Here is a 14,864-nt window from a genome sequence, read left to right as displayed (position 1 = left end):
GAGCCAAACAACAACGCAACCGACGTAATCAAGAACCAGACCGAAGGAAAAATTCGCTTGGAGATCACGATAGCAATCTGCACATTGAAAAAAACCCGATGAGACCACTCCTCCTCCAGTGTCATTCACTACAGCCCAAACACAGAGTCCCCTCGCGGAAAAATCTCCAACTTCAAACGAAAGAACAAAATGACCAAAATTTGCGAGCTATTAGAAAAACCGATTGCCCTACAGATTCAGAACACAGACAGAATGCAGACCCTTAATCGCAATTTGTCTGGGGGGCAGAGACACTACCGACCAGCACTGACTAAGAGATGGAAATTTCCGGCCCACGACAAAGGCAAAAAACGGATCGACTTCATTTATGGGGGTTCCAAGTTCTACAATTCGGTCAACTCAATCAAAGGGTACCAACGGAGAGCCGGAAACAACGTAGGAGTGAGAGAACCCCTATCAGGTCCCGATCATGAAATCACCTTCGACGAAAACGAGACCACATATCTCGATAAACCACACGACGATGCTCTCGTGATACGACTCGACGTCGGCGGCTGCGAACTATCCCAAGTAATGATCGACACCGGAAGCTCGGCCGATGTCCTCTTCTACGACGCGTTCAAAAGGATGGGATTCACCAAAGCACTCCTAAAGCAAGAGCGAACTCCCCTCATCGGGTTCGCAGGAGAAACCACTTACTTCCTCTGATCGATTGAGCTCACGGTAACTGCTGGAGAAATTAGGAAAATCGTAGAATTCATCGTGATAGACCATCCTGCCCTGTTTAATGCAATCCTTGGGAGGCCTTGGTTATATAGCATGAAGGCAGTCCTGATGCGCCTCAGTCCATGGATCAGTACATAGGACCGTACCATAATGGAGATCAGGCCGTTCAGAACAGCTCAGCCGAGTTTCACCTTCCTAGCCGTACCACCCAGAACGATCGAGCCGTGTACCACCTCGACCCACTTACATCCGAGATGGAGCTTCGACCAAGTCCGGGTCTTGAAGACCGATCTGACCGAGCCAGTACACGTCCTTCCCAACCATCTCGACAAGCCAATGCCAACAGCAGAGTCAGACTTGACTTGGATCGTGCCATACTTGACTTGGATCGTGAGGTTTCCCAAAATGATCGAGACTTCTCTCTCTTGGTCCGTTTGACGCGAACCGAGTGTTCCAAAGATCGAGCCGATGGACTAACCCTCATGTCCGACTCTCTCTTGGACTTCTATCATTCATATTTCTCTAAGGCACGAATCATCCAACTATCTGAAGACTTAGGCCGCATCAGTACACTTCTTGATCAGGCCACGGACTGTCCAGACCGTCTTGGGTTCGTCCAGCTCCTTACCGCGGTGACTTCAACTTGGACGAATGAATCTAGACATCAGCCGAAGAGTCCCATCGACCAGATATGAAGCTGAAGAGTTTTCTTGACTGACCTTCCACCTTCTCAGTCAACAGATCTTCCCTTGTTGGTCTTGACGTCACATTCCAAACCATAATCGAAGCCGGTAGTATCATAAGGCCCTTCCGCAACCTTGTGTGTCGCCTATCAAACCATCAGATCTCCCTACTTTGGCGAGTTCATATCCAAAATCCTGTTGAGTGATCCTTGTCCGAATCTAGGACGTATCAAAGTGGTATCAGAGCCACTCAACCGGTATCATCTTTTCATCTTTCTCATCGTTTCATCTTCTCATCTCCCATTTTCTAAATCTGTTCATCTTCTTCTATCTATCTCAAATCCGGGCCATCTCTTTACCAGCCACAAGATCCATATAAAAAAAAAAGAGAAAAGAGATCTATAAAAAAAAAAAGATCAAAAGTTTGATTAGTGGCTAGGTGGTGGAAGAGAAATCCTACTGGCTGAAGAGAAATCCAGCCTTAGAGTGGTTAATACGGATTTCAAAACCAAAAAAAAAAAAGTTCTTATCTTTCTATCTAACTACCCCTGTTTGCTTGGAGATCCTAACTTGTTACTAGTCTCGTTCTCTTAGAACTTTGAGAGACAACTTATTGAGTGACCATCCAAATTCCGAGAGAAACACTAAGAGTGGGCGAGATCAAACACTTGAGTGTGTGAGGAATTTTGTGGTTTAAACTAATCTTTTGTGTTATACTTTTCAGGAACTATGGAGAGTGAAGATGATAGGAACCAAACCGGGAATTCTTATGCTGGCTTATCTAACTTGCAGATGAGAGCTCTCAATGATTCTATGACTAACCTTATGAATGCAGGTTTAGAACAGATCCAACTCAGACTTGATGAGTTCCAAGGTAGCCAACTGGCCAGATCTAGAACCAGGCGAGATCGCCCACGGAGGAACAGCCGGCCGAATGAAGAAGTCGGAGATGATGAGAACCAAGACGATCATTCCAACAACCGCCCTAGGAGAGGAGCCCAAAACCGTGACCCAGGTGATGTTAATCCTTTTGCTAGTATTGATCGAACTGATGAGGGTTTAGGAGGAGTAAAACTTAAGATCCCTACTTTTGATGGTAAAAACGATCCAGATGCTTTCCTGGACTGGAAAGAAAAATTGAACTTGTTTTTGATTGTCAAAACTTCTCTGAAACGAAAAAGGTTAGATTGGCCGCCGCTGAGTTTGTTGGCTATGCTATTAACTGGTATGATCAAGTTGTGACTCACAAGAGAAGGATTGGCGGACCACCAATCTATACTTGGGATGAGCTCTCGGCCATGATGAGGAGACATTTTGTTCCTGAACATTACCACCGGGAACTCCATCAAAAACTCAGACGGCTGCTTCAAGGAACCAAATCCGTGGAGGACTATCACCAAGAGATGGAGGTCTTGAAGCTAAAGGCGGATGTGGACGAGCCCCTAGACGCCACTATGGCCAGATTCCTATCCGGTCTCAACCGAGACATTCAAGATCGGATGGAGCTTCAGGAGTATACCAGTATGTAGCAAATGCTACACAAGGCTATTTTGATCGAGCAACAAGCCAAGAGAAAGGGCTACTCTAAACCGGCCTTTGCTCCCTAGCCTAGCTATCAAGACAAAGGTAAGTCTCCGATCACAACAAATAATACTTTTAAGACTAATGCCCCGGCTCGTGTTGACAAAGGCAAAGCAGATGAGACTAACAACAGGGCAAGAGACATTCGGTGTATAGATGTCAAGGCCTTGGCCACTATGCCAGCAAGTGTCCGAACCAGAAAGTGATGATCCTCATGGAGAATGGCAAGGTTGAGTCCGAGGATGATCAGGACGATCTAGAGGACAAAGGAGACCACGGTCCTATCTTTGATGAGGAAGAAGAGTCCTTCGACTACCCACACCAAGGGACACTTCTAGTTGCCAAGAGAGCCACGGACAAAAGACTTGTTCCGATCTTTGAAGAACATTCAGACATTGATCTAGAACCGGCCTTTGATGAGACACTTGAGCCGATCTATGATAAGGAGGATGGACATCTGGACTACCCAGCTTACGGTCCACTTCTTGTTACCAGAAGAACATTGAGTGTTCAACCCAAAACCAATGAACAAGAACAAAGGGAGAATCTTTTTCATTCTCGATGTTTTGTTTCAGAAAAAGTTTGTTCTTTGATTATTGATGGTGGTAGTTGCACTAATGTTGCTAATGAGTCTCTTGTCAAGAAGCTAGGACTCGTGATCAAACCACTTCCTCGACCTTTCAGATTGGAATGGTTGAACGACACTGGGGAACAGTACGTCCGGGAATAGGTCGCGGTCCCTCTCACTATTGGACGATATGAGGACGAGGTCCTTTGTAACGTTCTGCCCATGGACGCATGCCATATTCTGTTTGGACGACAATGGCAGTTTGATAAAAAGACTATACATGACGGATACACCAACCGTCACTCCTTTGATCATAAGGGAAAGATGATCACCTTAGTTCCCCTCTCACCGGCCGAAGTTCACCAAGAGCAGCTCCAGCTGAAGAAGAGCCGAGACAAAGAGCCAAAGCCATCCAAACCTGAGGTATCTCCTAGGAACTCTAACTTCTTTATCAAGGGAAGCCAGCTAAAGAAATCCTTATGCCCAGAACAGCCGTTTCTTTTGCTCGTTTATAAAGAAACTCTAATGGCTTCCTCCTCTAACATTGCACCGGAAATTCCGAGTGATCTTACAGATGTGTTGCAGGAATACTCTGATGTGTTTCCAGATGAGAATCCTAAGGGATTTCCACCAGTCCGAGGCATTGAACATCAGATTGATTTCGTTCCAGGTGCGTCTCTTCCAAACCGGCCAGCTTACCGAGCCAATCCAGTGGAGACGAAGGAACTTCAATGACAGATTGGAGAGCTTCTTGAGAAGGGATACATCAGGGAGAGCCTCAGCCCTTGTGGCGTTCCTGTTCTCCTTGTGCCCAAAAAGGACGGTTCTTGGCGCATGTGCGTGGACTGCCGAGCCATCAACAACATAACAGTAAAGTATAGGCATCCTATCCCTAGGCTTGATGACATGCTTGATGAGTTGCATGGTTCCTCTGTGTTTTCTAAAATAGATTTGAAAAGTGGTTATCACCAAATTCGCATGAAGGAAGGTGATGAATGGAAAACTGCATTCAAAACTAAACTAGGATTGTATGAATGGCTTGTCATGCCATTTGGGCTTATCAATGCACCTAGTACATTCATGCGTTTGATGAATCATATCTTGCGGTCCTTTATTGGTCATTTTGTTGTTATCTACTTTGATGACATTCTCATTTACCGCAAGAATCTTGATGATCATAAATTGCATTTGAAATCTGTTCTTGAAGTTCTTAGAAGAGAACGTTTGTTTGTTAATCTTGGTAAGTGTTCTTTTGGAACAGATCGCGTGGTCTTCTTAGGCTTTATTGTAGGTGCAGATGCACTCAGAGTGGATGAGGAAAAGATCAAGACCATTCGAGACTGGCCTAGTCCAACGACCGTGGGCGAGGTGAGAAGCTTTCACAGCCTGGCCGGGTTCTATCGAAGGTTCGTCCAGAACTTCAGCTCTATAGCCGCCCCTCTCACCGAAGTGATCAAGAAGAAATTTGGGTTCAAGTAGGAATAAGCCCAGGAAGAGGCGTTCCAGATCCTCAAAGGGAAGTTAACTCAAGACCCATTACTTGTTCTTCCTGATTTCTCTAAAACTTTCGAAATCGAATGTGAGGCCTCGGGTGTAGGTATTGGTGCTGTCTTGATGCAGGATAGGAAACCTATTGCTTATTTCAGTGAGAAGCTTGGAGGAGCTACGCTCAACTATCCCACCTATGACCAAGAACTGTATGCTTTGGTCCAAGCCCTTCAGACGTGGCAACACTACCTTTGGCCTAAGGAGTTCGTCATTCATACGGATCACCAGTCTCTGAAACATCTTAAGGGCCAGCAGAAGTTGAACAAAAGGCATGCTCGTTGGGTCGAGTTCGTTGAGACTTTTCCTTATGTAATCAAATACAAGCAAGGTAAGGAAAATGTGGTGGCTGATGCCTTGTCCAGAAGGTATGTTCTTCTGTCCACTCTTGAGACCAAGTTGCTTGGGTTTGAGTTTATCAAAGACTTATATGCAATTGATCCAGACTTCAAGGAAATTTTCAGAAAATGTTCCAAGATTGCCTATGGGAAGTATTATCAAATCTCTGAATTCTTATTCTTTGATAACCGACTTTGTGTTCCCCAATGTTCATTGAGGGAGTTGTTTGTCAGGGAATATCATGGAGGAGGCTTGATGGGACATTTCAGAATCAAGAAAACCTACATAATGGTTTATGATCACTTCTATTGGCCGAGTCTGATGAAAGATGTGGAGAGGATATGCAACCGATGTGTGGTGTGCAAGAAGTCCAAGTCCAAAGTAAAAAACCAAGGTTTGTATTCAGCTTTACCCATTCCATCTCATCCTTGGGTAGATATCTCTATGGATTTCGTGCTTGGCTTACCTAAGACTAAGGCCGGACGAGATTCTATCTTTGTGGTAGTTGATAGGTTTTAAAAAATGGCTCATTTCATACCTTGTCATAAAACTGATGATGCTGTGCATGTTGCTGAACTATTCTTTAGAGATGTTGTCCGATTGCATGGCATGCCTAGAACAATTGTGTCTGATCGAGATGCTAAGTTCCTTAGCTATTTCTGGAAGACTTTGTGGTCTAAGCTAGGAACTAGACTGTTGTTCTCGACTACTTGTCATCCTCAGACCGATGGTCAAACTGAGGTTGTGAACCGAACTTTTTCTGCACTGCTTAGGTATTTGGTTAATAAGAATCTTAGGCTTTGGGAAGAATGTTTGCCACATGTTAAGTTTGCATACAATCATTCTGTGCATTCTGCGAATAAGTTCTCTCCATTTGAAATTGTTTATGGTTTCAACCCTATGTCTCCACTTGATCTTTTGCCTTTGCCTTTGAGTGAAAGAGTTAGTACAGATGGGAAGAAGAAAGCCGAGTCCATTCGGAAGTTGCATGAGCAAGTCCGTGCCAACATCACGGCCAAGACAAAGATCTATGAGAGAAAGATAAATAAGAAAAGAAGCAAGGTCGTTTTTGAGGAGGGCGATCTTGTTTGGATTCATTTGAGAAAGGAACGCTTTCCGAAGGAAAGGAAGTCCAAACTCTTGCCTAGGGTCGATGGACCATTCCAGATCCTTAAGAAAATCAATGATATTTCTCCAAGTTTCAATGTTTCTGATCTATCTCCTTTCTTTGCAGATGATCCAGATTTGTGGACAAATCCTTTTGAAGAGAGAGGGAATAATGCGCCTCAGTCCATGGATCAGTACATAGGACCGTACTAGAATGGAGAACAGGCCGTTCAGAACACCTCAGCCGAGGCTCGCCTTCCTAGCCGTACCGCCCAGAACGATCGAGCCGTGTACCGCCTCCACCCACTTACATCCGGGATGGAGCTTCGACCAAGTCCGGGTCTTGAAGACCGATCTTACCGAGCCAGTACGCGTCCTTCCCAACCATCTCGACAAGCCAATGCCAACAGCCGAGTCAGACTTGACTTGGATCGTGCCAGACTTGACTTGGATCGTGAGGTTTCCCAAAATGGTCCATTTGACGCGAACCGAGTGTTCCGAAGATCAAGCCGATGGACTAACCCTCATGTCCGACTCTCTCTTGGACTTCTATCATTCAGATTTCTCTAAGGCATGAATCATCCAACTATCTGAAGACTTAGGCCGCATCAGTACACTGCTTGATCAGGACACGGACTGTCCAGACCGTCCCGCGTTCGTCCAGCTGCTTACCGCGGCGACTTCAACTTGGGCGAATGAATCTAGACATCAGCCGAAAAGTCACATCGACCAGATATGAAGCTGAAGAGTTTTGTTGACTGACCTTCCACCTTCTCAGTCAATTTTGTTATTTCCTAAGTATCTCTTCTTCATTATCAAAAAATGGATTTTTCCTTAAAGTTTATGAGTTTATCTCTTTGTTCTTTTCTTAGAACAGTTCTTGTTTCTTGTAGAGTGATTCTCCAACTAAACAGATCTTTCCTTGTTGGTCTTGACATCACATTCCAATCCACAATCGAAGCCGATAGTATCATAAGGCCCTTCCGTAACCTTGTGTGTCGCCTATCAAACCATCAGATCTCCCTACTTTGGCGAGTTCATATCCAAAATCCTGGTGAGTGATCCTTGTCCGAATCTAGGACGTATCAAGTCCCCTCAAGATATCACCAATGCCTGAAATTTCCAACCCCGAAAGGAGTCGAGACTATCAAAGGAAGCCAGAAGAGCTCCAGGACATGCTACCTCGCGAGCTTTAAGGACATCGAGCAACACCCTTAATCAGGCATCCAAAATCAACAACAAACGTACCTATGTACACGAAACATCGAACAACAGACCCTATTCCTAGGAAAATAATCGAACTACGTTATGACTTGATCCCTCGTTGAGGGTACGTAAGCAACTCACGACACGAGTCCAGTCACCCTCCAACTACAAAACCTCGGAGTAAGCATACCACAGCACCCTGGGAACAACCACACGACAACACTAAACTGTCTTCTTTTCCCAAATCTGTAATAAAACAAAACCCAACATCTTAATAAATACAATTCTTAGATATCGCAGCTCGATCATATCAGATTCCCTATATCTACAAATCGCAAAAACATTACAGTTGACCAAAAACCAACACCTTGATCAAGTCTTCGGTTGCGGCCAACTCCGCCAACAAGCGCGACAAAGTTAGATAACAAAATCTTTTGTTACACCAAAACAGTCGATAAAAGTATCTACAGAAGATCGACTCGCGGCCCCAAAAGATCGGCCTCACATAAACACCAAAATAACAGCAAAACAAATCGGGACTCGCGATCCACTCTTTATTAATAAATAATAAATAAAGCAACAAAAGCGAAAAGGGAAAACAAAAACAAAAAACCACTAAAGCTACTCTTCGATGCCGAATTCGCCATCCTCGAACTGACCACCCAAGCGCTTCGTCACGTCATCCGCACCATTCGCCGCAGAAGAGTCCCTAGCAAAGAAATCTTCTGGCAGATCCTCTGAAATTTGAGGCAAATCGAGCTTCCCAACGGAAAAATCCGAAATCGCCATCAGTTCGAGCTCGGACCCGAGCTCGACCTCCTTCGTTCGAAGTCGCAACAACTCGTCCGAGGCCAAAAGATTGTTGTTCATGATTTCCTTAAAGAGATCTATATTTGCCATAACCTCCCTAAGACGAGCTTCACAATCAGTTGCGGCCTTCTTCTTCTCCCACTTTTCCTTCAGAGATACCAACACGTCCAAGTAGCTGTCCGCCAAAGCCTTTTTAGCATCATAAGTTGCGCGACGAAGGTCGTCAGAGAATTTATTAGCAGAGGATTCAACCTTCGCTTCCAAAAAGGAAACTTGCTCGAGGGCCAATTTCCTCTCGTTACTCACAACTCGCAGACGAGCTTCGAACGAAGCAGCCTGATTCCCCAATTTCTCAGCAGCGGCCAGTTGAGCGGCATTTGCACGCTCCCGATCTTGAGCCATATTCAAACCGTGCTTTAGATCTCGAACGACCTTATTTATCTCGTAAAGCTTGTCAGAGTGCGGGACATCTTGCATGCGCCTTTCCAAAGTCGCCGCGAACTCGTTGTTAGCCTCCATAGCCTGGAATGTAGCAAATCAGCACAGACAAAACGAACCAAAGATTCAACATGGATTGAGTGTCAAAAAGAACGACCTTAGCATGAGCCACAACCATCTTTACATAAGCCTCGCATTCCGTCATATTTCGCAAAGAAGGAAGCGGACATCCAGCAGGTTTGAAGTGCCTCACTAAGTGAGCAACACTATCCGGATCTTCCGTAATAGAGCAATCCTTAGAGTGTGCGAACTGGCAATGAAACGGTTTAGCAACAGACGCTTCACCTGAGACACCAAGACGATGGTCCAAGCCATTCGTCTTCGCCTTCTTCGGGGAGCGGTCACGCCCCTCCGAACTTGTTGGGCTACTCGACTTAACACGAGCAACAGACTTTTCACCCTCGAGGTCCTTGGCCGCTTGGGTTGAAGCCTGCGTAAGTCGGGTCTCCTCACGAAGAACTTCTGTGAGCGCTTCGCTCACGTCTTCGGTTCAAAAGCGTTCCGCATTAGCACCACCAGTTCGAGTTCGCACCCTATCGGAATCACGGGGGTTTGATCTTTTCGAAGCCATGTTCGGTTGACAAGCAAAAAACAAAATTAAATGACACACTATGGTAAGTCCCAGAACAAAGCAAAGCTTTATAAGGATCAAGGCCTCGCCATATCTCAATGACCCAAACAAAGAAAATCTCGAAGGTTAAAGAAACAAAGATATTCCGAAACATTATGCTTATTCGTTAAGAATATCCAAGATACCACGATCATAGATCGCAAAAAAACAAAAGACATTAAACAAAAACAAAAAAAAGAAAAAAAGAAAAAAATTTTAACTAGAAGCGGAATCATCGGGGACAGAAGATCACCCGACTTGAGGAAGATCGAGCTTGGAGATCGACCAATCCGGCACGGCGGCTGAAGCGACGAAATTCTCACAATCTCCTTCCGTCTCCTTTAAACGAGCAAGCTCTGCGTCCACAGGCAGGCCCCCATCCTTGAGCTCGTTCAGAAGATCGATGTTGGCGATCACTTCTTGCAGCTGGATCTCAGCGGATACTTCCTTCTTCTTGCTCGTCTATCTATCCTTCAAGGACTCAAAGATTTCCCGGTACCGGGTCGCAATAGCACGACGAGCGATACGGGAAGCGTGACGAATGTCCCGATCTCTCTCGACCTCGAGCGTCGCGATTTCTTTCGATTTCTGTTTAAATTAGGAAAGTTAGGAAAACCCTAATTTCCCAGAGGTCCCGGAACTGCTAAACCCCACGCCAAGCAATCAGAACACGAAATAAAGATGAGAAAAATAAGAAATCGTAAAAAGAGAGCAAAAAGAAGTCTTATTCCGAATTTGCGTTTGAGCGTTTACAACAAGGTAGAAGCCTTGGCCACGAGAGCTGTCGGTGAGTTCCCAAGTTCTAATAACCTAAGACTGCAGAACCTAGTTGAGTCGCAGCTCGGAATAACAAAAACGGAAAGTTGCCTTATTGCTCTAAGTGCTAAGTTTTCTCTGAAAAAGTTATCCGTTGTGCCTCTCGCCTAGGACTCCCTCCAATGTCAGTTTGAGCTTTCCTCTTCTACCCTTAAGCTGTCATAACTCGAAAATGGAAATATTCCGTTTCTCTCGATCTTCATGATTATCCGCTGAAACTTAACATTTATCTGCGGAAATTTGACATTTTAACTTTTCTTACGGACTGAGTATAAACCGCGGTAGTATCTATGGTCTTTTACTTAAAAAATCGTAAGTGGGTTTCTAATCACGTTTTAGACCAATTTGGGCCTTCTTTCGACTTGAAACGTTTATTACGATTTTTATCGATATAACTAAACTTTCTGCGATTTTTATCGTAAAGCTTAAGTGATAACTCCAATCGATGGGGGTGAGAAATGATATGGCTGCGGTACATAGGAGCTAGCATTTAAGGAACAGACGCGAATGCACGGATTTGGATCGTACCCGTTGATCGACGTTTGAGACCGTTCGGTTGCTACGTAGCGACCTGATCCGCGCTGGATCGGTCGCTACGTAGCGACCGAATGAATGACTTGAATGGCTCGTTCCTGACCGTTCGGATCCTTTTCCGATGTTTTATGAACGTGTTCTTGGACTATGTGTGTTTATTTTCGATGGATCAACCGAGATTAGTGCAAGATTTCACCGCAAGGTTCTTCGTAAAAATTTCTCTACGAAGATTGCTCTTTCGTAAAAGCGTTCATGCCGATTTTTACGGATATTTGGATGTTAACTTCGCCGTGTTCGTTTTTGACCCCAACAACTAATAGATCCTAATGCCCACTATGACCCCATTCCAATCAAGAAGCCACAGATGTCCTCCAGAAGAATCAATGATCCAGGAATCGTTACAGCTTTCTATTGTGGAGCCGAGTACGAGACATACTACTCAGCGACAATCGAGACTCACACAGCAACATCGATCGACAGTGGCCTTCAGAAATTGACCGACACACCACATGAAGAATCGGTCGATAGTCGTCCAGATGATTGGGAAAACGACTACTACAACCCCACTATATCCGCATACACCAGACAACACATGCATACAGAAGAGTATGATGAAGACTATGAGGATGAAAGAGCTACTGAGTACAAAGCCATCCTTGATGAGGAGGATACACTTTTACATCATTCCTCTTGGAAAAGGAATACAACATTGATCGACATTCCTGGCTCACCATCGATCGATACTCAACCTCCTCAGAGAAACCGGAAATGCGCATCGACCGACATTGCCAACTACTCATCGATCGACACGGAAGTGAATCGAGTGAGAGAGGGAGATTACTCGATTGGCAGTTGGGCAGATGATCACCATCACGAAAGCTATGCAGTAGAAACAACAATATATGATCCAGGAGCAGATGAACAACATGAAGGTTTCACATATGAGGAACTTCTCAACATGCAAAGACAAGATGAAACAGCTCAACATCAATCAGAAACTGCTTGGGGAAGAACACGATACACGCATCCGATCGACAGAGCACACCGTCCATCGATCAACATAAACCCTTCAACATCGATCGATATAAATCCTTTAACATGGATCGACATCCGCTCTAAACCAATAACCACTGTAAGCGAGAGAGATAAATTTAATAACGAGTATCTAACTCCAGACTAATTTGGTATTTTCAGGGACCCAGATGGCCACGCAAGAGCAATAGATGGACGTATACTGAATGTATCTCGGAAAGATATTGCAGACATCCTTCAGATAGCCAATGGAGCATAAAACTTGTTCGTACATCAACGCAACACTCCAGAATACCAACATCGGTCGACAAAAGAGTTCTATGACGCAGATGGTGGCATAGACAAAAGCTTCAAACTAAGGTCTCGGAATCCCACTCGACCATCGATCGACGTTGACGTCCCAACATCGGTCGACAGACAGACAGAATTCTGCAGAAGAGCTTGGTAGACCATGGATTTTACCCACTTTTAGCCATGGTCTATAAGTGTTTTAAGATATATTTACTACGATATAGAGTCTATTTAGAGTGTTTACAGGTTCAGGTACGCTCTGGAGAAATATGGTGATTCTGGAGCCTTTTAAGTGCAGAGCTGCACAGACGTGTCAGATTTCTAGCATTGGATGGAGATCTTCCCATCGTTATATTGAGCCTATATTTTGACACAAAATTGACCTTTGAGTTAGCTTTCCAATGCCACCGGTTTGAGGTCAATCAGCATCCTGTACCAGAAGTTATGCCCGTTTTACTGAATAGTGTTCAGTCTGCCTCGCAAAAGGAAGTTGTCGAGGATATGAAGGACTGTCGATCGATAACACAGCATTGGTGTCGGTTGACAGTGATGCCAGAATATGGGCTGAGCGTAATTTATGACCGACTGAAGCCCAGAAGCTACCCAAAGTTACCAAAATACCCTTGGACGACCAGAAATCCTATTTATGTATTTCTAAGCCATTGTTGACGGCTACGCGCTTTCTATTATCTTATTCTATTATTTTAACTTAGGTTTGGAGAGAAGATCAATTCTCCTTCCGAGATTGATTAGAACTCCATTGGTTTTATCATTGATTTCTTATCTATTATATTATTCAGACTATGATTTGTGTTATTGCTTGCATGTCTGAGTAATTCATCTTGTTAGGTTTAGGGAATTCATGAGCTTAATGTCAAACTGATAATCAATTAGGATTGCTAGGTTATCTATAGATCTCTACACCAGGATGATTTGTAATACTAGGATCTGGATTAGTTAGAATAGCACGACAGTGTGACTAATTGTTTGAACCTAGAATCTTAGGATAGTTGAGAGGCACGAAAGTGCAATCAATTAAAGGAACCCAAACTCTGTTGGATTAGATACCTAGGCTCATGCGAGAGTTGGTCTAGGAATCTAGTTGAACTTAATCGATTAGGTCGTTAATGCTTGTCTAAGGAAGCATCGATCGACACTCAGGCCATAGCATCGATCGACTCTTGCTCCAAGTCAACAAGCGACAGCTGAGACTGGACTTAGACATCTGATCAGCAATTGCATGCGAAAGCTGGATTACTTACTTATTAAAATCGAGTTCTAGAATTGAATCTATAAACCATTAGCATCCTTGAATTGTAGTTTTCAATCTCTTGATTGATAAATCCCTAGGTCTAGCTATTTCTCCTAACTGTTTACAACCTCAATCAACCAATCGAACAAATACTTTGTTCACCTTGCTTTCATTTATTTACTGCATTATAAATTGTTTGCCTAGCTTAATCTTGATTTCTAGTCTATTGTGTGCCCTAGCTCTCTGTGGATTCGATCCCTAAGTACTACAATTGAACCTTTTATTTGAGAGAGTAAAATCACTCCTTAGGGTAATTTGAGTGATATCAGAGCTTTTGATTCCGCGGTACCAGGAGATTCTACTAGGAAGAAAAGGATCAATATGGAGTCTACAAAGATGAACAGGGATACGGCAGAGATCTATATGGAAACACCATTCGTCTTCACAACATGGAGATCAGAAAGCTAATGGAGAGAGCTTCAAGAGATGAGCCAAGCTACATATCTCTTCCTGAACATGCTAACTTATTCACACAGACCAAGCTGGCACCAGAGATCTACACCAAGGACGAAATCAATGAGATGTTCTATGGAGTCTGTGGAGAACAAGAGAGGAACAAAGAAGCTTTCCAGATGAAGCTTGATGGTGTCTATTATCCATTGAATGAGAGTATCAGTTGGCTAACTACTTGCATGGAGGAGATGAAGCAAGACATAGCCAGAATTCAGCATGCTACCGACGTTGCTCGATCGTCATCGATCGATAGAGATCAACATGCATCGATCAACATTCGTCACATCGATCGACAATCAGATGCCAACATCGGTCGACAGCGATCCACCACGCCAACATACGATGAAGTCTCAACAAAACTTTCACACCAGGGAAGAGATAGATCAGTTGGTAGAAGAGATCTATAGAGCTCTGGAAACTATAAAAGAGAGGCTTGATGGAAGATGTGATGACATCTATTTCCCAATGGATCTTAGCATCAGTGCTTTGACTTCCAAGATTGAAGCTATGCAAGGGGAATTGGTGGAGATTCAGACTTACATTGCCCGTCGACCATAAGCATCGTCATCGATCGACAGACACAACAACAAATCGACCGATATTCATCATATAACATCGGTCGACAACGCTACAAACCGAGGCCGGCTAGTACCAAAGATGACATCAGACATGTCCGACACACATTACCATGGAGAGGAGATCCCAGCTGACACTTACGCCACACTTAGGAGACATCAGTTCAACCTGGAGAGT

The 14,864-nt window shown here is 44.2% G+C and overlaps 1 pseudogene; it reads left to right on the top strand.

Moving 5' to 3' along the window:
* Window positions 1-848: 848 nt before the first annotated feature.
* LOC106335936 lies at window positions 849-6,762 on the top strand (annotated as a pseudogene).
* The last annotated feature ends 8,102 nt before the right edge of the window (window positions 6,763-14,864 follow it).

The sequence above is a fragment of the Brassica oleracea genome, chromosome C1 (genome assembly GCF_000695525.1).
Source record: "Brassica oleracea var. oleracea cultivar TO1000 chromosome C1, BOL, whole genome shotgun sequence".
NCBI lineage: Eukaryota > Viridiplantae > Streptophyta > Magnoliopsida > Brassicales > Brassicaceae > Brassica > Brassica oleracea.
The sequence above is the reverse complement of the archived record's forward strand: the minus strand, read 5'-3'. Positions and strand labels throughout refer to the sequence as shown.